A 23,470-nucleotide genomic window follows, 5' to 3' on the forward strand; every position below is an offset into this window, starting at 1 on the left:
TTTTTAGCTAAATCATGCATATAATATACATCATATTCAGTTTAAATGCATGTTTTAATGTTTTGAATGGACACCTCAGTTTCTTGATTTTTATGGCTCTTCTCTTAACTTCAGGAATCAGGATTGACGTAGGGAAAGAAAAAAAAAACTAAATAACAGAAAAATTAAATAAAATGTTAACATTTTCACAATATGATGTTAGAGGACCTTTCCCTGGACGGAATTCACTTTTACAACACTTTATCGACGACTGCATGTCATAAATGGATTCATTGCGTTGGATATTTTGAGAATGGTAAAGAGGAAATATAGTGGGTTCAAGGAAATTGCCGACAAATAATTTAGGTCAAAAGCAACCTCTTTCAGGGAGGTTATAAATACTCTTCCTTTTCCAGTACCAGTAGCAATTTAGATTCTTCTAAAATTGAAATCATTCGCTAAGCTGTCTTTACAGTGTGTGAACCTCGTAAGTGGTTAATATGCTTGTTTATTCTGTATGCATGTGTTAATGTGGTTCTAATATGCCTCCAATTAAAGGTCTCAAAACTGTACTCTTTGCACAGTGGATTAAAGGAAAAGATTAATATTAGACCATATGGGGATGTCGCATTCTGCAATTGTTGCAGTAAAGACGCAAGCACTGCTATTCTGTTACCGAATATTTTCTACGACAGTTGTTCTTTGTAAAACATTAAAATAAACACTAACCCGACTACGGATTCTTTTGTTCAGTGAATTAGGTTATTTGTGGTGAAAACTTGAATGAAGAATTTGACCTGGCACTGTCACAAATATGTTCATTTAAGTTTGCACCATAACTTCTTGCGATGTAGAGGTTATTCTCTGCCTACAAAAACATATGTTGCCTGATAAGCAAAGGAACCTCACAGAAACCAATTTAGAAATGTTGTTATTAGTTAACTGTGCAAAAAAAAAAAAAAAGTGAAGTGAAATGAGAAATTTGGAACAAAAATGAAAGTGCATATTTCAATGTATTTTTCGCTTGATCGTGCATGTTTCATAGTTTGATAGTGCATGAATGCATGCATATTCTGGAATTTTATAGTGCACGAAATTCTCGTCCCTACTCATGTCACTTGCATCAACTCGTATAACAGTGATAGCTAGTACTTTGCATAAACTTTTCACTTCTGATTCACTCATTATTGTAAATATTTCACAAATTCTAATGGACAAATAATGTATACAGTGTGAACCATAAGTAATGTCATTATCATTAATTTCAGGGGGTAATTCTTTGAGATACTTCAAACAAAAAAAGTCTAATACAATACTTTTCTCGTTTACGCTTTTTTTTTCGAGATAAGAATTGTTTTATATGAAATATTTCATATCGTGTTTTGGGAAAGCCATTGATTTAATTCCCAACATGCTCAGTCAATTTAAGAGATATAATAATAAGTGATTGAAAGAATTTTAATGTGCAGATATTTTACGCGAACAAATGTAACATTGTAAATTCCTTTGCAGAACGAAAAGTTACATTTTGTTCGGATCAAATTTCTGCACACTTACAGGATAAAACTAAAATTCTTTCAATCATTTATTATCATAATACAAATAGTTTTTAAGGAACCCGCAGCTTCATTGCCGCCCTCACATAAGCCCGTCATCGGTCACTATCCTGTGCAAGATTAATCCATTTCCTATCATCATATCCCACCTCCCTCAAATCCATTTTAATATTATCCTCCCATCTACGCCTCGGCCTTCCCAAAGGTCTTTTTCCCTCTGGTCTCCCAACTAACACTCTATATGCATTTCTGGATTCGCCCATACGTGCTACATGCCCTGCCCATCTCAAACGTCTGGATTTAATGTTCCTAATTATGTCAGGTGAAGAACACAACGCGTGCAGTTCTGCGTTGTGTAACTTTCTCCACTCTCCTGTAACTTCATCCCGCTTAGCCCCAAATATGTTCTTAAGAATCTTATTCTCAAATACTCTTAATCTCTGTTCCGCTCTCAAAGTGAGAGTCTACGTTTCACAACCATACAGAACGACCGGGAATATAACTGTTTTATAAATTCTAACTATAAGATTTTTTGACAGCAAACTAGATGACAAAAGCTTCTCAACCGAATAATAACAGGAATTTCCCATATTTATCTGCGTTTAATTTCCTCCCGAGTGGCATTTATATTTGTTGCTGTTGCTCCAAGATATTTGAATTTTTCCACCTCCTTGAAGGATAATTCTCCAAATTTTATATTTCCATTTCGTACAATATTCTGGTCACGAGACATAATCATATACTTTGTCTTTTCGGGATTTACTTCCAAACCTATCGCTTTACTTGCTTCAAGTAAAATTTCCGTGTTTTCCCTAATCATTTGTGGATTTTCTCCTAACATATTCACGTCATCCGCATATTATCATAATTTACTGCTCTTAAACTGACTGAGCATATTAGAAATTCAATCAATGGTTTTACCAAAACACGCAATGAAATGTTTATTATAAAACAATTTTTATCTCCAAAACGCAGCAAAAACCAGCAAAATTGCATTGAACGATTTGTTTGAAATATCTCAAAGAATAACCTTTCGAAATTAATGACATTACATACGGTTCATTCTGTATAACAACAGTGATGATTGATGATACGATATATTAATGTTCAATTGTTATGAAGCTGAAGAAATATCCACAGCAAAATTCTTAATATTTACTACTTTATTATCATTAGTAGGATTACCTCCATTCCTCTTTGGCTGTCGGTTCTGGGGCCTTTAAATAAAAAAATAAAAGAGGAAGAGAAGAAAGAAAACCATAATACATGCCTATCCAACTTGACTCTTTTGTGGGAAATACCTCCTCGCTTACATGCCTCATCCTCAACTTGAGTCATAAAGTATTTGATTTGTTCATTTGTCGTAATTTTTACCAATCTACACTAGAGGTTATCGGTTTTATTGTGCACTATTATTCATCCCTGCAAAGTTTATTATTATTATTATTATTATTATTATTATTATTATTATTATTATTATTATTATTATTATTATTATTATAGGTTCTATACTTTGTGTAAAAATGGCTTGTTGGTGAATCACCTGTTCAATTAACTGCAACCGCGCCTGATTCTTCCACTTTCATAGAAAAAAACAGCGCGTAACACACTTGCTAGAACGGCAATTGCAAAATTCGCATAATCGTGATCCAACTTCCATACTAATTAGGAATAGTGTCCTCTCCGCACTTTTATATTATAGTCTTATATCATTGTATATCTATTTGCAATAGCTATAAATTGCACTTATTAAACTGATCTTAAAAATTATAGACTAATTTCTTTAAAATTGTAATCTTTAAAATCAATTTTATGTTTTTTATACCAAAAATATTTTACTTTCACATAGGCCTATTGAATAACACAATATTGATATTTTGAAGGATTTTCTAGAACTACTTCAATCAAAAGTTACGGAGCTATTTTTCTCGGCCTTCTATCTCTCGTACACAACAGCAGCGCTTATCACACAAATTTTCTCTACTTCCGTTTTCGTTAACTAAATATTTGAATAAACTTCACAAAACGGTTATCTTCCTTATCTTCTTCCTCCAAAAATTCCAACTTTGTACACACAAAATAAATTATTGGCACTGAAAAGTTCGTTTTCGTAAGCGTGATGATGTGCATTCGACAAACACACAAATCTGCTCTTTTTATTATAGTTCTAGATCAGTGGTCGTCAGCACTCGCTGAAATGAGTAAAGGGTAAGCGGTGCCGTCCCGTGTGCCCGTGTTGCCTCCATATCAACTATGTTTTGTTTATAGCAATGTAGTAATTTTGTATCATATTAGTTGAGTGGAACATAAGGCCGAATGGCCTTAACTCTGCCAGTTAAAATAAACCATTATTATTATTATTATTATTATTATTATTATTATTATTATTATTATTATTATTATTATTATTATTATTATTACTTACGGCTTTTAAGGAACCCGGAGGTTCATTGCCGTCCTCATTGCCCGCCATCGGTCCCTACCCTGAGCAAGGTTAATCCAGTCTCTACAATCATATCTCACCTCTCTAAATCCATTTTAATATTATCCTCCCATCTACGTCTCGGCCTCCAAAAAGGTCTTTTTCCCTCCGGCCTCCCAACTAACATTCTATATGCATTTCTGGATTCGCTCATACGTGCTACATGCCCTTCCCATCTCAAACGTCTGGATTTAATATTCCCAATTATGTCAGGTGAAGAACAGAATGCGTGCAGTTCTGTGTTGTGTAACTTTCTCCATTCCCCTATAACTTCATCCCTCTTAGCCCCAAATATTATTATTATTATTATTATTATTATTATTATTATTATTATTATTATTATTATCATCATCATCATCATCATTATTACTATCACACCAACGACCCAATCTGATATCCGGTATGTCACAAAAAAATTTCTGCGTAATGGCATTGCTTCATTACTTACGTTCGTAGGCGTATTTAGTGCCGTAAGTATAATAGGAGCAAATATAGTAGTAGTAGTAGTAGTAGTAGTAGTAGTAGTAGTAGTAGTAGTAGTAGTAGTAGTAGTAATAATAATAATAATAATAATAATAATAATAATAATAATAATAATAATATAGTACTAATAATAATGGTAAGAAGCAAACTCCTTCACACTACTTAACTCTTTGATGCTTGCCACACTGTTATAAAATGTTTTCATGGGAATAAATATAATATGAATAATAAAATTATGGTTACAATCATGCCAATCGTTTTATTGATGTCCTTACCTTAGAAGCAAAGAGTTAGGAACATGAACCTGCTTACTACTGTAATTCCTTATGCGGCGTCTTGAAAACCCTTCTCTTACGTAACTACGTAAAACTACTGAGAACTGAGTTGGAAGGAACTGATATGCTGCATGTTACACTGCCCCGTAACTGTAATCTGCCATCTCGTCTGACACGTCGGGTACTATTCCATTCTGTAATTGACGACGGACATAAACATTTTACGAATCGATCTGAAGATCAAGGTTCACTGCCATTGTAAAGTAGGAAATGACGAAACGCGATGTTGCCGATTTATATCTATCGAAGGCGATGTCCTTGACGGATTTCCCTGTATCCGTGTCTGACTCTCCTAATCAAACTGGACGAGCACACAGACTGACTTCACGTGAGTCAACACAATCCCTAATCTACACTAATGTTGACGTTTAGTCAACTGTCCGAAGACAGGTCTGAACCTCACAAGTGATACCAACAAGTAGGGTTACCATCCGTCCGGCAAAAAGAGGACATGGCTTCTTTTTTAACAATTTGATCCTGTCCGGCAGGCATTTAAAAAAATTGAAATGTCCGCCATTTCGCATTTCAATTAGAATTAATATGAATATTGAATAATGTACGATATTATGCATAGAATATCTAACCCAGCGGTGACCAAAGCGGGTGTCGTGATTAGATCGTGTAATCACATTCATTCAAATGGGTACGAGGAGTTTCCTGTACATTGCTGTGTGTTTCATTCATGTAATGAAGGCAAGCAGTGGCGGTATGATGTCGCTCTACAAACTTTGTCTCTACAAGCAGTAAGAAATGGTTTCGTAAAGAATGAGAAGGAGAACTTTTTTTGTTGTTCTGTCAGACAAAATGTAATACGTTTACTTTGCTCAACGGTCCAATTAGGATTATATAGAAACATTAATTGCCACGCTGAATAATGTATTATTATTATTATTATTATTATTATTATTATTATTATTATTATTATTATTATTATTACTGATCACTAAGTATGTGTTTCTATAATTCTTCTGTACGTGCATGAATATTGATATTTTAGATCTTCTCCTAGAAGGAGAAAATTATTAGGTTTTATCTCAATTTTAATCTTCTTAATCTTTATTAATCTATTTATTAGTTATTCATTTAATAATAATAATAATAATAATAATAATAATAATAATAACAATAATAATAATAATAATAATAATAATAATGCAGAAAACTGATTCAATATTATGTACCAACGAAATGTTAAACGCCAGGAATTGACATGTCTTAAATCATAGCCAGGAAGAGAAAGATGAGATAAATAAATGTAAGAAAGTCAGCTACCTAATGGGTTTGAAATATCTCGTGCTCTAAAGTCTTTTAATAGAACAGAATTTCTCAAAAGAGTAACAATTAAAATAGCTTAAATAACTTGTTCATAAGAAGTTTTTAATTTTGAAAAAACTACGAATTTCTCGACCAAGTATTGAGAGAAGAATTTAGAAAATTCCTGATTATATTCAAGAGGAAGGTTAAAAAAAGAAGCAAGAAAAATCGTATATTATTCACTGGCTCTTGATGACAGCAGTGACATTACTGATACAGCAAAGCTTGAGATTTTTATCCGTGAGATTGATCAAGATGTTACTACAGGAACCACCACTGGTTGTAGTTTTCATGCAAAGTACATCTCGTCCGTCTCCTTACTTCATAGGCTGTCTGTCGCATGTAATCATCGCAGCTCGAGTTTTGTCAACGCTGATCTAAACAAATGGTGAAAACCTGTGAAAGAATTTAATTGCTTTCAATGGTTGAAGCTGGAGCACAAAAAAAAACGGAAAATATGATGACCTATTGACATTCATTGAATTCTTACACTCTAAAAACGTCACTATTCACGTTCCAAGCTATTTTATCAATTTTGTTCTGCAATGTACAAAGATATGCCAATCAACTTAATTTGGAAACAGATTTAAATTTAGATAAACAATGGTACAAATTCTTCAATTCCAATAGTGCTGCGAGCACTGAAACTTTCTCAGAACTCTTAAAAATATGTCAGTTCTATTTATTTATCCCAAGTCACAATGGAAGTACTGAGAGAATATTTTCCCTGATATCTCCTCAATGGACAAAAGAACGAAATCGCATGCTAACGGAGACAGTCAGAGGTATCATCATGATTAAATATAGTTTCAAGGACATGTCCTGTGAACAGTTCCATAGTTATTTGTTGTAAGATATATTTGTCTCTTCAGGCTCTTGTGCACAAAGTGGGTTCCAACGATAAGTAGGGTACAGATGTAATACTGATCCAGCAACTAGTGAGAAACTTGACTAAGGTGAGTCATTGTTTGTATCTTTACTTATTTTTGTTCATACCAATTTTTAAAAGTCCTCCTTTTTTCAGCAATGTCCTCTTATTTTAGATTCCATGTCCTCCTATAGAATTTCTTCTCATGGTAACCCTACCAACAAGGCACCATTTATGAGGCAACTAGCCCAGGAGACAATTGGTTAGGGTCGCCAGTTCCTGTCCTCCTCCATTTTATACATAGCTGACTAGCTACAAATTACACTAATCAGACTTCAGGTGCATACAAACAATAAGTGTATTGTTCTTCATCTGACACATATCGTCAAGTCAGATGTACTGCCTAATAATAGATGTACATATCAGGCAGAACCTCAATCAGAGGTATAAAATACAATATAGGTCATCACAATACTATAAACGGAATTAGAACTCGCAACCGAGAATTCAACGCAGCGTCAAAACAGCACCTTAACCAGTGGTTCATTCAATGTAGACCTACAAATTCTGCATACAATATTGATTTATCCCTCCGTTAGGCACGTTGGAGAAGTTAACGTAGATGGGCAGTTGGAGTCTTTTGAGAACTCCTGCACTTTTACAAGAAATTTTGTGGTTGTGGTTATACAGCGTGAATCGTAAGTAATGTCATTAATTTCAGGGGCTATCTTTGATATATTTAAAACAGAAAAGTTTAATTCAATATTTTTCTCGTTTATTCTTCACTTTCGAGATAAGAATTATTTTATATGAAAAATTTCATATCGTGTTTTGGGAAAGCCATTGATTTAATTCTCAATATGCTCAGTCGTTTAAGAGATGATAGCTAATAAATGATTGAAAGAATTTTAATATGCAGAAATTTGATCTGAACAAATGTAACATTGTAAAATTCCTTTGCAGAATAAAAAGTTACATTTGTTCGAATCAAATTTCTGCACATTTAAAGGACAAAACTAAACTTATTTCAATCATTTATTACCATAATACATTTCTTACGTTGTTTTCCTATTGCAATTCCATATGAATACCAAAATATCATCCGTTTCTAGAGAACCACATTGCATAATGCCTGATCACGTTACATCCGGTTGTGGATTCAAGTCACGTTGATAAGTTGTGTAAGGCATAGTCATATATGCGGACAGTTGTCTGAGACTCTTGTTGGGACTTCCTATCATAGCAGCGTTAAATGCTGTAGCTTCGTTTCGAGAACACGCCTACGGCCACCAGTGCATGGCATGTTAACACATCCACTTTCTTCAAAACATGCGATGTCATAATTTTATCAACTTATAATTCCGAGTTCTCCGAACACTATACTCACTGCGAAAAAGACGTTGAACTAGTGTTAAGCTTCCAAAATGTTTTAAAACTCAACATACGATAGGATACGATACGAAAAGTACAGAGGACAGCAGATGTGCTGTTAACGGTGAGATAATGATGTAATTCAGTATATTACTTCAAAATTCATTGCTGTTGCTATTAAAAATTAAGGAAAGGATAACTATCCATTGTGATTGCTATTAAAAATTAAGGAAAGGATAACTATCCATTGTGATAGGTCTTCTTTTTACCAGGTTTGATAAGAACAACACTGAACTTTGCAGTAATCTACTGAATTAGATATTGACATCACTCTTAGTAGCAATGTCGTGTGATGTGTATTCCCTGCTTGCGAGACCTATACTGTATTAAATACAAACACGACCTCATCAAAGAGTTTGTCAATATTGATGATAGAATAGGATTAGGAACGAGTGAATTTATAAACTCAGGTGCCTTAGTGTAATTCATAACCTGAACCCACTTGAATCCAGGAAGACTACTCAGGAATATTTCCATCGAAATTTCTTGTTTCATTACACCTTCAATGACAATATCGCCAGTTACCATTTAGCTGTCTGCCATGACGGATCTCCTGTAAATGTGCTTCGTAATCTGTGATTGCAATGTTTTGGTCTTCGATGAATCTTTAAAACCAAAGTGTACTAAATAATAGCTATCATCTACTGTTGGTCACTATGTAAAAAATAGTAAGTGTCATATCTTGAAAAATGTAGCAATCATTACTATCCTCATTTCCGAGCGCGACTCAAAAATACGGACATTCTGTCAATTTTTTACTTGTAGGATACGGACACGGACATGGATCTTGAAATACAAAACACGGGCGTATGGCAATCCTATCACTCGTTGCAAATGAAGGCAATGTTTTCCCGGACATATTTGTCATTTCTCACAGGGAATGTGGATTATTTTTGTGCAATTTACCTTTTGGAGTTTCCCAGAGATAAAAGTCAAGGAAAAGGTAAAATCACGTTTCCTCTAAAACATAATTCTGCGATAATACATATATAGGCCAATTTATTCGTACAATGAGAGAGTTTACAGGAATCAAGTGCTTGAAGCAAGTCGACTTTCCTTCGACTTTCCCCGTGTGTTATGGTCGAGATAGTCAAGTTGTGACTTGGCGGTCAAGCAGAATTTGAGTTGCCGACTCGTCAACTTTTGTGGCCACTTTCCCATCACGTGATCAACTTGACTCCACCACTTTCCGCGTGTGAATGCAAACCTGTAACAACTTGAAAGAAGATACTGTGGCTAGTGTGTGTATAGTTTATTGTCTAAATTAATAGCTAATTAATTTAGGTATCGAATTTGAGGTTAATTTATCTTTCAAACCACACATTTTAACAAATTACTAATTGTGCTTACAAAATATGACTGGGAATTGTAATTCGAAATTATTCACGTACCAGTAACCACTTGTTTTTAGATTATAATTTATTATACTTGATGGCTAATGCTTCAATTTTTTTTCTTGCCCCGTGATTTTTAATGTTTATTTTAAGAGTTATAAGCAAGTAGAATGTGCTACAATAATTTGGAATCCTCGTTGCAAAAACAATACTCATTCTATCGAGTTGATACAGAATAAATTCCTTAGGTTCCTATATTGTAAGATATTCAAAGTACCTTGTCCATTCCAGTTCCTAACTAAATTATTAAGATGAATTTTTTTATTTCCATACGCTAAATGACAGAAGAATGACATATTCGATGAAATTTAAGAGAAAATTATGAACAAAAATAATACTGATTCCCTGAAATATGTAAACTAATTCCATTTTATATCCTCCCGAATATAGGCTATATAGAATAAATTTGCTATTTAATATCTCTAGATTGAGAAAAATATTAAAACTTTTCCCTTGTTTCCGCCCTTCAATTTATTATCGATTTATTAAATTTCTGATTGTTTGTCCATACTGAACATAATAAGCTACATTTCTTTCATGTTTTCATTTCTTTTATTTCTATTGCTAACGAGTTGCATAAGTCTATAACTATTTTATAACTGCTGCTCATGTGAATTGTTATCAATAATTATAAGTTAAATTGTTCATGTATATTTATGTAAAGAAGGTGCTTTGATGGGCATCTAGCCTGTGTAATTCCCCATAAGTCATAATAAATAAATAAATAAATAAATAAATAAATAAATAAATAGACTTTATTGTAACATTTTTAGGAGTGCATGAGATCTACGAACTTCCGTGGAATATACGGCACGAGAAATACTTCAATAATAATAATAATAAAAATTAAAATTAAACAAAAGGGAATTATTTTAGAAGCTTGCTATGAAACTTAAGGACCAAGGCGTCCAAAATATGAATGTACTGCGTGTTCAGTTCAAAGTGTGTCATGGCTAGACATCGGCTAGGCACTAAAAATTGCAGTTTTAGGCGCCTAAAATAAGCTCAAAATTTGTAAAATTAGGCTGTATTTTAATGAAAATAGGCATTTTAGGCACATCAAGGTATCATACTTATTTCTTTCACTGAAATTTTTAGTTATACACTAAAATACGCACAAAAAAGTATGTTTAAGCATTAAAAAAGAATACTATATTATATTTATAAACAGAGCTGCACAAATTTAATATATTGAAACTAATGAAATAATGATTATTGATATCAAGATTACTCATTTTAAGTTACTGAAATTCAGTTCCATGCTCAGACTTTATTATAATTATCTGCACAGTACACCACCAGAATTTTTTCTAAGTTCTCCACAGTTAACCTTTGCCTTTTGTCACTGAGAATCATTTTGAAAGCAGAAAAACTTCTTTCAACCGAAACTGATGTGAGAGGCGCAAATTTTAAATTAGGTACAATAGAAACATCAATACTTACTGGAACATTTACACTTTCCCCCATTATCACTCTTGATACTTTTTCCAACAATGAAAATCCTACATTCTTATTTAATACGTTGTCCCACTTATTTTTAACTTTTTTCCCAGTTTCGCCCAAAGCAGAATGTATGTTCACTTGAGCTTCCTTTACTATTGCTATTTGGCTACAAAGAGATTGTTTTTCACGTTCTAATTGTTCAATGCTTGCAGGTATGAAGGAAAGGTTTGATGTTATGTAGGCAATATCGCTTTTCACTCGTGAGTCATTCAGACAATCTTTCACTGCTTTCACACACGCTGCACTATCAGTTTCAGGTAATTTATCAATAACTGTGACCACTTCTTTAAAATACTTAGAATAATACACCACTGGCTGAATCCAGGTTCCCCATCGTGTAACAACCGGCTGAGGTGGGAGTGGGATATCTGGAAAGTTCTCTCTGAATATTGAAATCCTGGATGGGGCTTTACAAAAACATTTTTTTTGTGTTAGAAATAAACGAATTGACAAGAGGAAATTCATTCCGGATTGTTTCAGAAACCCTGTGAAGGCCATGTGCTAGACAGGTTACATGCGTGAGGTTAGGATAAAATGTTTTAAGAAGTGGAGCTGCAGCAACCATGTATGAGGCAGCATCAGTACAAAACAACAGAACTTTAGAATCGTCTATATTACCTGAGTATAAAGACTGTAGGCCTTTATTTACAAAATAAGCAATGGCTTGGCTATTCACTTTCGAAAGTTCCTTAACACATACGAGGTGTGGAATCGAAGGTCCATCAGGACTAAGTTTTCCTACTACCATATTTGCTATATACCTATTCATAGGATCTGAGGTTTCATCCACAGAGACCCATATGTAAGAATCACCTATATCTTCCCGAATGGAAGCTAAAGTTTCATTGTATATTCTGTCTAAGTAATTTTTTCTTAGGGTCGACTCAGATGGGATATTTTGTTTGCAGTATTTTTGTAAAAACTGTCTTAAAACCGGATTTTCAATTGCATTCCAGGGAATGTTAGCAGCAATAAACGCTCTGGTTAAATCAGCATAGAAATTGCTGCTGAGATTGGATGAAGTAGGCTATGTTAGTAAAGTTTGTTGCAGTTGATTTTTCTGCTGAGCTTTAGCCTTATGAGCCGCTCCTTGCACATGCTGCTTTAGGTGGCACTTCTTTTCTTGCGAAATCTAAAAATGTAAAGTAAACTGAATTAAAATAAAATCCTAATTGTTGTATTGCCGTATTTCTATCACAAAGTTAGTGGGTTCGAACAATCAAAATTTTAATGACCTGCAAATACTTTAACTATCGGAATTTAAAAGGTTAAAGTGTAGTGGTCTTAAAAAGAATTATACCTCAGGATAGCTCAGTCAATGTATAAATATTATAGGCCTACTCATTAAAATTAATAGAATTTATATATTTCAACTATTGTTACATACCTGTTTTTGCTACAAATCTTGCAGAATATTATTTTTCCATCATAAGTGAATTCTGAATATTCTGTTAGCCATTGCCGGATCAATGTAGATTTTGCACTTATATTTTTCGGCATTATCGCGTTAAACTTCACAGGAAAACGTCCTACCGCTCAAAACTTCTCAACACAAATAAGGTGAGGGAAAGAGCAACTGTTAACGAGCATTCAAATGAACCGTTGTTATTGAGATTCAATTGGACAAAAATACAAAGTTCCACTTATTGTTGCATTTCCTGGTAGTGTTAACACTAGGAGGGCCATTCTTTTAAATATTTTGTAACGGTTTACCCTACTAATTCGCAGTTTTACGACTTTTTATAAATATTTCAAAAACACTCTTTCTCCAAAAATTGTGATTTTATGACACTCTGAAGGGCAGTACAGCTAATCGGTTTCAGACCGAAAACAGTCATTTTTATAGTATAGTATATCTCTGAATCGGTAGCAGCACATGTTGTGATTGTTGCCTGCTTCAAAACTAAGGTTGATTCTTTGTCGGCATTTATGCCTCCAAACATGTTAAATTCGGTGAAATCTATTGCGAGTGTCGTGAGATTCAAAACATTTTGTTTCCTTTATCAATGGTTTCATGGCCGGTGTGAAGCAAACTTTCCACTTTTTAAATGCCTTAAATTTCGCAGTGAATGCATGTATAAATTATAAAAAGTAAGAGTAAAATGCGAAACTTTACAGTGAGTTAGGCATTTTTAGGCGAATATTAACAAATTAGGCTCTAATAACCGTTTTAGGGCATTTTAGGGCACTATAAAACTCTTTGAATACCTTTCAATTTCCATGAAACACAAATATTAATAATTATTTTTACTTTTCTCCTAAAGAAACAAAATAGGCATTTGCCCTAGAATCCGATGTCTGGTCATGGCTCACTGTATGCCGTCATGTGGCTAGCCGATGAGAATTTAATTTTCCTACACTTCCACAAAGGCGTATTACCTATGTGCCAGAGAAGTTGCCTAGCAAGTACGGCGTTCATTCTGAAGAGTACGTACCGATACGTACGGTAACCAGAGTCGTGCAGATTTGTCCAAATCCACGGGCTTCCCCTTCGCTGACCGCAACGGGCTGAGCAGTGTCGCACGGAACAAGCTCGTGCCGTCACCCTGCACTACCGCACGGGTCGCGGCGGACTGCTTGTGGAGCGGTTAAGACCGGTTACACACTACACCGAGAGATGTGTAATGTGAAATGTGCGCCGAGAAATGCGTCAGCTCGAAAGCATTGTTTTAAATGGAACGTCACACACTACAACGAGTTTCTCGCTCACCTCGCGCGAGGTAAACACATTTCTCGCTCTGATCGCTAGCTCAGCGAATTTTTCAAGACACATTCGACCTCTGTCAACGATTACGATTACACACAGACATCGGGAAAACATTTTTCAGCTGTTTTAAATTCAGAAAACAGCTAAATTGTTCTAATATGTCAGATCGGCCATTGAAATTTTTCGGTGTCATACAAATAAGTATGATACACGAGACGATAACTATGATAATACTAAATTGAAGACGTCGTCGGATAAAGGAATGTAACATCACATTATTAAAATATGTGATGTAGGTAGGAAAGAAATTTTAAAGCATTTATTTATAACAAATTATTGAACTCAATGGCTGAATAAATGTTTATCCCTGTTTAGTGAAATGATTGTGATAGTAAATAAAGCACTAATAAAGTATACTCCTGAAATAATTTTCCTTTCTATAGAAACATGAATTTACAGTTTTGTTCGTTATGTCCAAATTCGGTGGAGGTTTTCAAATAAAAGAAGAAAATAAATATGGAAGAAGATAACCGATTTAATCAGACATTAATTAGTTAGGTTTCTAATTTGCAATGCCAAACAACATAATATTGGCTACGAATGAAATTATGACTTCATGATTACATAATACTTAACAATGAAAAGATATGATTTTATATTAGATATTACTCAAGAGGAGTAGATACTCCTCTTGATAACTCCTCTTGATATTACTGTATGTATTACTTGCTAGTCAACACGATAATTTATTAAGGATTCAGTTTTCATCATTGTACGCCTACTCGTGATGAAGGGGTTGCATTATTGGATTGAAGAGAATGCTGTTCCTGGTCATGAAAAAGTGAACAGTATCATTCCGTTTCGCGATAAAGTGAAATACAATTTCCTATATGCCGTTTAATATAGTGAGGGAATAATGGTATTTCTCCAGAAAAATTACACCAAAGAAAGGCACAATTTTCTTTCGTTTCACTAGCTTCTGCGAGTTGTATAATATGATAAAAACATGGTTTTGGTTTGCAGCCACAAATATTGTACTTTCAGAATAAAAAATCTTTCGATACTTGTGTATTCTAATGCGATTTTGTAGCCCACACTTATTAAAATTATACAAATTTGATTCTTTTGTATTTTAATGGACTGTTGCAGCCCCCTCACTTGTTACAAATATAACACTCGTTAGGTCCAATATGCAATATTATGAAAACTGGTCATTTCCCTAGTAATCCGTGCTGGAACTATTGCGTCTGATGTTGATAATTTTTCCAAATATTTTATATAATTGGGTGCAATGAAAGAAGCTCCAACACCTCCTCTATTATGACCACATTGTCATAGTTACTGAAGATCGTGAAAAAAAAAAATTGAAAACGCATAGTTCCAGAGCCACTTTCGCATCAAAGAGTCTGTCAAATACACTTATTGCAGTTTTATGCAATATAAATCTCTTTCTTTTCATGGTAATGGAGTAACAACCAAAATTTAACTTCTCAAAGAAAATAAACAAAAGTTATATTTCATTAATTTATATTTTGCACCACGAAATTATGTAAACTACTTACCTTTTTAGTATTATTAACCTGTTGGTTCTTGGTTTGATCCACTGCTATATTTTTATTAAGAAATTGGATGATTTATAAGGTTCAAACTATAGGCTACAACATAATAAACATAGAAAAAACACAATTATTTGTATATTAACATTTTATTCATATTATGCTAAGAATATGAATATATCATTTATCTGTACAATGAACTGCATTTACGATGCTGTACCATTTGTATAGAGTCCGAGATTAAGAAGAGCTGTATCAAATTCTTTTTTGTTAGGGAAAAGAAACGTAGGCCTAATTGTTACCGGTAGGTACGTTTTCATCGCACTGTTTCTTTTGCTTTTTACCATTAACCTTTCATATGTCTCTTGAGAAGAGATACAAAAGTCTTTGAAATGGAACGTGACATATCACAAAACTCGTATTCAAACAAGATTTTCTGTTTCACAGTTTCCAACACATCTTTCAAGTTACTCACTGATTTTACCACTACTGTTGCAATATCTTATTCTCTTTTTGTACACAAAACTATCCTTTCCTTAACTTCCTTATTCTTCTTCGATAGAATCCGAATTTCATTTTCAGTATCAGCTTCCAATGACATAATGGAGGTCCGAACTTCGTCTACAACTGTCACAGTAGAGAGAGGGAGAGAAAGATTTCAGCAAACTTCCGTTTTAGTCTCCTTCTTTCCTGAAAACAATAATTCATATAACATAACGAGCCTACTTTATACACAGTAGTGAATAGATATACCAATATTATTATGGTTAACTATCAGTATAATATTCATCTAATTAACCTTTGGTTCTTCAGGGTGCAAATATATACTGCACAGCCCCCTTTCTGAAACATATATGATAAGGTCGTGCGATCCATATCCTCCTCCCTGAAGTGACTGGAACAAATTGTGCTGCAACGACAACACGAGGTGTCCGAATATCATTAACCTCAGGATCCTTTGGAAAACTGTAACACAAGTTAAATTTAAATATTAATAAACTACAGACGATAACAACTCCGGATATTTACGTATATAATATCTTTTAGTCTCTCATACATACCCGTAATAGGTTATTCCAGGTAAGTTCTTGGACTCTTTATTTCCCTCTGCCATATACCACACCGGATCGAAGTATTTAAATTTATCAAAATATTACTAAAAAAATTTAAAACAACACAACTAGGCCATAAAAATACAATGGTGGGTTAAATTAAGATGGCTACCGCGCGACACTGGCAACTATTTTCTATTCTGTACTCTTTAGTTCGATTACACATTTCTCGGCGCTGTGTGTGGACAAAGCTGTCTCGCCTCGCTCGCGCATTTCTCGGCACACATTTCACATTACACATCTCTCGGTATAGTGTGTAACCGGCCTTAGTGCGGTGGACTGGTTTGTATCAAAGCATGAGCCCAAGCTTCCGCTATCAGTTACTTATGAATTGAGTTGGTGCGGGTTTGTGCTTGTATGTACGGTTCGATCAACGATCAGCTACTGTTTCAAACATTTGATTTCTGTTTTTCAAGATGAGTCCAAATAATGGTGCATCGCAAAGAAATTACAGTCTCTGTGAGGCTGCTATTACACTATCAAAATTCTTTGACAAAGAATATTATGCTAAAATATTACATCAAAGATCTTTGATAAAAGATAGGATTTGGGGTATATTACACTACATGAAATCTTTTCAGAACATTTTATCAAACATGACCTAAAATTAGGAACAAATCTCTCCTAACACTTGTTCCACAACAATGAACACACGTTCCGTGGATTTGTTGATACTAATATTTACGCGTTAAGTTTACAATTTGTTTATACTGTTATTTATGCGTTATGTTTATAACACCATGAATAAATATGTGGTCAGGGGCTAAACCATGGATTGCAAGACGTGATAAGAGAGGTATACATCAAAACTTATTGAAAGAGGTACAATGAGAGGACTTGAAAAGTTATACAAATTATTATAAAATATTATTGACTTACAAATGACTTTTAACGAACCCGCAGGTTCATTGCGCCCTACATAACCCCGCCATCGGTCCCTATCCTGTGCAAGATTAATCCAGTCTCTATCATCATATCCCACTTTCCTCAAATCCATTTTAATATTATCCTCCCATCTACGTCTCGGCCTCGCCAAAGATCTTTTTCCCTCCGGCCTCCCAACTAACACTCTATATGCATTTCCGGATTCGCCCTAATAATATTAATATTATACTATAAAAATTATTTATTTACATTTAATTTGCTTCATACTCCGATATCAGAATTTTTGTGGTAGCAACAATCTAGTTATATTTGCGTTCCGCCATATATGTTTCAAGGTATAGAACTCTTTTATCAAAGATAACAAGCTGCACTTACATTTAATAAAAGATCTTTTATCAAAGGAACTTTTACAAAAGAAAACCCATTACACTGTCATATATTGTATAATATATATTTTATAAAAAGATCTTTGCAAAAAAACTTTGATAGTGTAATAGCAGCCCGGAAAAACTTCATCACAGATACCGGCCGTGAAAGCATACTTTCTAAAATACAATCTCTCTAGATAAAAAGTAGTGAAGGAGAAAATCGCTGCTAGAAAGTTTAAAAATACAAAGTCGGATGAAAATTTCAAAAAGTACCATAGGGACAGTTTTTAAATCTGTGTTCGACAGCAGTGGAAAATATTTTAATTTTGTACTGTATCCTCTATGCTTATGCCACACGCCAAGCGCAAGCAGAAAAGGAGTAGAATGCAGTCAACTAGTGGGTTGACGTCACCGCACAAGCTGGGCTGCGTAACCCAGCGTGAAGGGCTACGAAGCGGCCGCGCCAAGCAGTGTTGGTCTTGGGTGGACTGGGCTGCTTAAGCATTAGGACTGACAGTGCTGCGCTGAGGGCCAGTCTGCAGGACTCTGACGGTAATGCCTGTAGTGGCAGGAATGTGAACTGTTTGGAAACACGTACTGAGGTGAGTTTTTTTTCTTATTTTTTAGTAGGTTATTTTACGACGCTTTATCAACAGCTTAGGTTATTTAGCGTCTGAATGCGATGAAGGTGATAATGCCGGTGAAATGAGTCCGGGGTCCAACACCGAAAGTTACCCAGAATTTGCTCATATTGGGTTGAGGGAAAACCCCGGAAAAACCTCAACCAGGTAACTTGCCCCGACCGGGAATCGAACCCGGGCCACCTGGTTTCGCGGCTAGACGTGCTAACCGTTACTCCACAGGCTTGGACTTTTTTTTTTCTCTCTTACTGTCGGGATATGGCGAGAGGGTTAAGACGATTACTTGCGTATTTGTTGACATTAACTTGGACGGTCAACATGGACACGGAGCAATTGACTTGTATTGTGGAATGTTGTGGTACGCAACCGATGATAACAAATACCCTGTGTACGACTTGCCCGCACAAAACACAGTTCGAAAGAGGTTATGGTAGCACACAGATCGTACAGGCCGCCATCTGTTGCTACGACGTTCAAGTTATACCGTACACGTTCTCAAGTTCAGATGCATCAACGTCTTCGAATTTGTTCCAAGAAGAGATTCTATGAAGTAATAACACAAGGAACAAGAACATAATAGTGCAGTCAGGGACCCAAGAAGTCCGATACTGCATCAAAATCAAAGAAGAATTAAAAAAAAAAGTTCAGATTGAACGCCTTGATTAATAGGCAACTTCTCTGACATAAAAGCTGAAACTCGCTTCAAATCGCTGACTCACAACAGTGACGTCATGACACACTTTGAAATGAACACCCAGTATAAGTGGTTCGCAAAAAGGTAAAAAAAAAAAACTTAAAACAGTGTATCTCTAAGCATACAGCATTCAGCGCGCTTTTTTTTAATGCGTGGAACGTGGTTTCAAGTTTAATGTCTCCGTATGATCACAAATATAGTGTCAAGTTTAGAGGCTTCAAGCACTTGACTCCCGTAAACTATCCCCGTGTGAACCAGGCCCATGAACAAACTCCATACAGTATTCGTGAATAGAGATAAGTAGAACTGGAACTTCCTAGCAATACAGAGTAGCCTACCTAATGGTGCAAGTTGTACAGGGATATCATTTAATTTTTACTTCAATTTTTATTGTACCTGAGTTTTTGAATGTACTTCACTCCCACCCCTTCTACTAATGAAGTTTCAACTGTTCTCCAGACAGAATCAAGGCCGCATATATTAAACAGCACTGAGTTATTGAGTATAGTACGTTCCAGAAATATGTTCGCGTTTTCCAGTGACGAAAGAACTTTCAATATTGAATCATATTTTCGCACAGGTACTATCCGTTTGCCTACGTCGCATCCCGATTTACCCCACCTGCTTCTGCACGCCCCTCTGTAAAAGCAGGGATGTCTTAGCTCTTTTCTAAAAACATTAATTTCTGTTAGGAATTGGACGTTTACGTAATATTATACAACTGTTTAAAATAACTTAAATAAAAGGGCCTCGTTAAGTAATTAACTGTCACGTGATTTCCCTCCTTTCTACGATCCTGCGGCATAACCACTTGGACGGACAGTAGATAGCATGTCTGAGTAATTTTATTTGTGCGGGTCGGGCAGAAGTGAAGATTGAATTTACAGTACATAAGGTAATCTTTTATAGAGTAGGTACAGAATTATTTCAACATGAGTTACTAGTACGAAGGACGAAACTGGTAATTGGAATTAGATGCAATAGTCTATAGTGCGATAATAGGCACAAAAGAACTGAAGCCTCTATCGAAATGAACGGCCACCATTTTCAAAAATGTGTTTAAATAACCATATTATGGTTATTTTTCAATTGAACTTCATTCTCTATATTGTACGCTAATATGCTGTAGACAGTATAATATACACTGCATAATGAATACGTTCGCATGGATAGCTCAGTTCGTGAGTAAAAACACTTATTGTTAATACAGTACTGCATTCTGATTAAACAAAAACTTAATGAAAATTATCGAACTCAAAATCGCGATATTTCCTAGTTTACGTAAATGAATGAAGTACTTTTCTTCCCTCCTATACCTAGTAAAGTGATTTGTTTGTGTTTTACGCCGGTATCATCGAACTCCAGTCGTGGAAGGAGGTAGCGAACGGTGTTTCCGGTTCTCTAAAGGTATAGCCAGGTTAATATTAAAAATGTTAGTAAAAATAAAATGATATCCCTGTATAACGTTAGAAATACTGTATTATTGCGAGGTATGTTGGCTTGGCTTTTCGAGGATTGGATCCAGAACGAGTTCTTGTACTTCGGCTTGATTTGGTTCATATATGTGATGATTGCCCGGTTGACATTCGTGAATTCAATGCTGACAGAGGAACCATCCTGTCTCAGCCTTGATATAGCCAGATCCGATCCTCAGACAAGTAGCCCGGATTTCATGCAATATGGAAGTGAGAAATATGTTGACTACCAAAATGTGTAGTAAAAATTGGCAAAATATTCAGATAAATATGTAATACACTTAAAAATAATAGGTCTATATGTACCTAACTTAAAATATAATGTGAAGAATGGGTAGAACGGAGAAAAATTCTCTCCGGCCCCGGGATTCGAACCCGGGTTTCAGCTCTACGTGCTGATGCTTTACCACTAAGCCACACCGGATTCAAATTCCGATGCCGGATTGATTCCTTCTAAGTTTAAGTTCTAACTCTCTGTTCCCCTTTGGTGGCCTACCTTCATGTACTGTGTCACAGAATATGTGACAGTGGCACAATATCCAACACTATGTACAGAGGTGCACTCACTACGAGTGACTAAGTGGCCGGGGTCCGACGGAACATGGCGCTGTCTTGAATCACAAGGTGATTACTTACGCTTATCTTATTACTATAATGTACCGACGGACATTCTTTCCGTGCAAGAATTCTGCATTAACACATGGTGAAAAATGGGTAGAACAGAGTGGCTTAGTAGATAAAGTGTCAGCACGTAGAGCTGATAACCCCGGGGTCGAATCTCGTTGCCGCAGATCAATTAAAAAATTAATGTTATTGAGAAAATACCGGTATGTTGTTATACTAAGAGCTACTCTTATTTCTGTTATTGATAATTACACAGGCCTGCTTAATTAACGGTCATAAAATTTGTCTAAAACTTAATGCTACATTTATGGTTTCTTGGGGTGCTGAATCCACATTTGAGCAAGTAAAGAGATAGGTTTGGAAGTAAATCCGGAAAAGACAAAGTATAAGATTATGTCTCGTGACGAGAATATTGTACGAAATGGAAATATAAAAATTGGAAATTTATCCTTTGAAGAGGTGGAAAACTTCAAATACCTGGAAGCAACAGTAACAGATGTAAATGATACTCGGGAGGAAATTAAACACAGAATAAATATGGGAAATGCCTGTTATTATTCGGTTGAGAAGCTTTTATCATCCAGTCTGCCGTCAAAAAATCTGAAAGTGAAAATTTATAAAACAGTTATATTACAAGTTGTTCTTTATGGTTGTGAAACTTGGACTCTTACTTTGAGAGAGGAAAATAGGTTAAGGGTGTTTGGGAATAAGGTGCGTAGAAAAATATTTGGGGCTAGGAGAGATGAAGTTACAGGAGAATGGAGAAAGTTACATAACACAGAACTGCACGCATCGTATTCTTCACCTGATATAATTAGGAATATTAAATTCAGACGGTTGAGATGGGCAGGCATGTAGCACGCATGGGCAAATCCAGAAATGCATATAGAGTGTCAGTTGGGAGGCTGGTGGGAAAAAGACCTTTGGGGAGGCCGAGACGTAGATGGGAAGATAATACTAAAATGGATTTGTGGGAGGTAGGATATGATGATAGAGAGTGGATTAATCTTGCTCAGAATAGAGACCAATGCCAGGCTTATGTGAGGGCGGCAATGAACCTCCGGGTTCTTTAAAAGCCAGTAAGTAAGTAAGTAGGCTACCATTTTTCCGCAACATGCATTGGCACTTTTAGGAATATGACTGTAGCGTTATTGAATTTAATACGGAAAATTGATAAAGTAAATTATGTCCTACGGCAAATATTAAGGGTATATTTTACAAAAAACCATTAGATTGTCATAATAATTAACAACCACATTTAGTCAAATGCTTTATACCATTTCTCTTCATGGTGAAGTTGCGTTTGTTGCTTTTTTCTCTTGTGTGTGGTTCAAGAGATATGAGTATTCCTTGCAGCCAATGTTTATGTACCCATTGACAGCTTCTTGCTCTGCTGTCCCATTCACATAGGAAATATGGAAACTTAATATACCCAGTCAGCTGACCAAGAAGCATGCACAACTCTCTCAGATCTCCACATATCATCCAGTTATCTTTAAATTGTATCTCTGTAAGAAGCAATTCAAGATTCTCATAAAATTCGTTAATGTGTACCGAATGATCAACAGGTAACGAAGTATACTTGTTTCGTAATTGTGCAAAAGCACTCATCACTGCCTTCAGACTTCTTTTGGAGGAATCGATAAAAGCTTCATTCATCCACTTTGTACTAAACATTAAACTTTTGTGTCAAACCAGGAATATCACTGTAGTATACTAAGCCACCCTCTTATGAAGAGTAGGGTGTAAATTCCTCCTCTCTACTGCTGTACCAATGAAGAAATGTTTCTGGTGCCAGCAAATTTATTTATATTAATTTGGAGTGTGAGAACCCAGCTTTTTCCTTGGGTACCTAACCCTAAATCTCTTATTAAATCATTGAGTTCAGATTGGTAAACTCTTCAGAACTTTCACTCTCTACATCGCACAGTCTTCTAGATTATGTTTCTCATCCTCATCAACTGGTTAGTACAAAATTTTACTTTAGAGCAATGGATTATAGATGCAGAAAAATCACTAATATATTAATAACAAAATATAGTTTTATGTAAAAATGGTGCGTG

The 23,470-nt window shown here is 35.1% G+C and overlaps 1 protein-coding gene across 2 annotated transcripts in view; it reads right to left on the reverse strand.

The window, feature by feature from the left end:
- Positions 1-23,470, reverse strand: part of LOC138700088 (myogenesis-regulating glycosidase) — a 465,840-nt gene that overhangs the window by 286,990 nt on the left and 155,380 nt on the right. Inside the window, exon 1 of one of the 2 annotated variants that reach the window (XM_069826408.1) lies at positions 4,776-4,930. The exons of the other annotated variant lie outside the window; for it this stretch is intronic. The gene's annotated coding sequence lies outside the window, so the exon portion shown is untranslated. Of the gene's footprint in view, positions 1-4,775; positions 4,931-23,470 lie in introns of those variants that run through there. 2 annotated transcript variants of the gene reach the window in all.

This window comes from Periplaneta americana, chromosome 5 (genome assembly GCF_040183065.1).
Source record: "Periplaneta americana isolate PAMFEO1 chromosome 5, P.americana_PAMFEO1_priV1, whole genome shotgun sequence".
Taxonomy (NCBI): Eukaryota; Metazoa; Arthropoda; class Insecta; order Blattodea; family Blattidae; genus Periplaneta; species Periplaneta americana.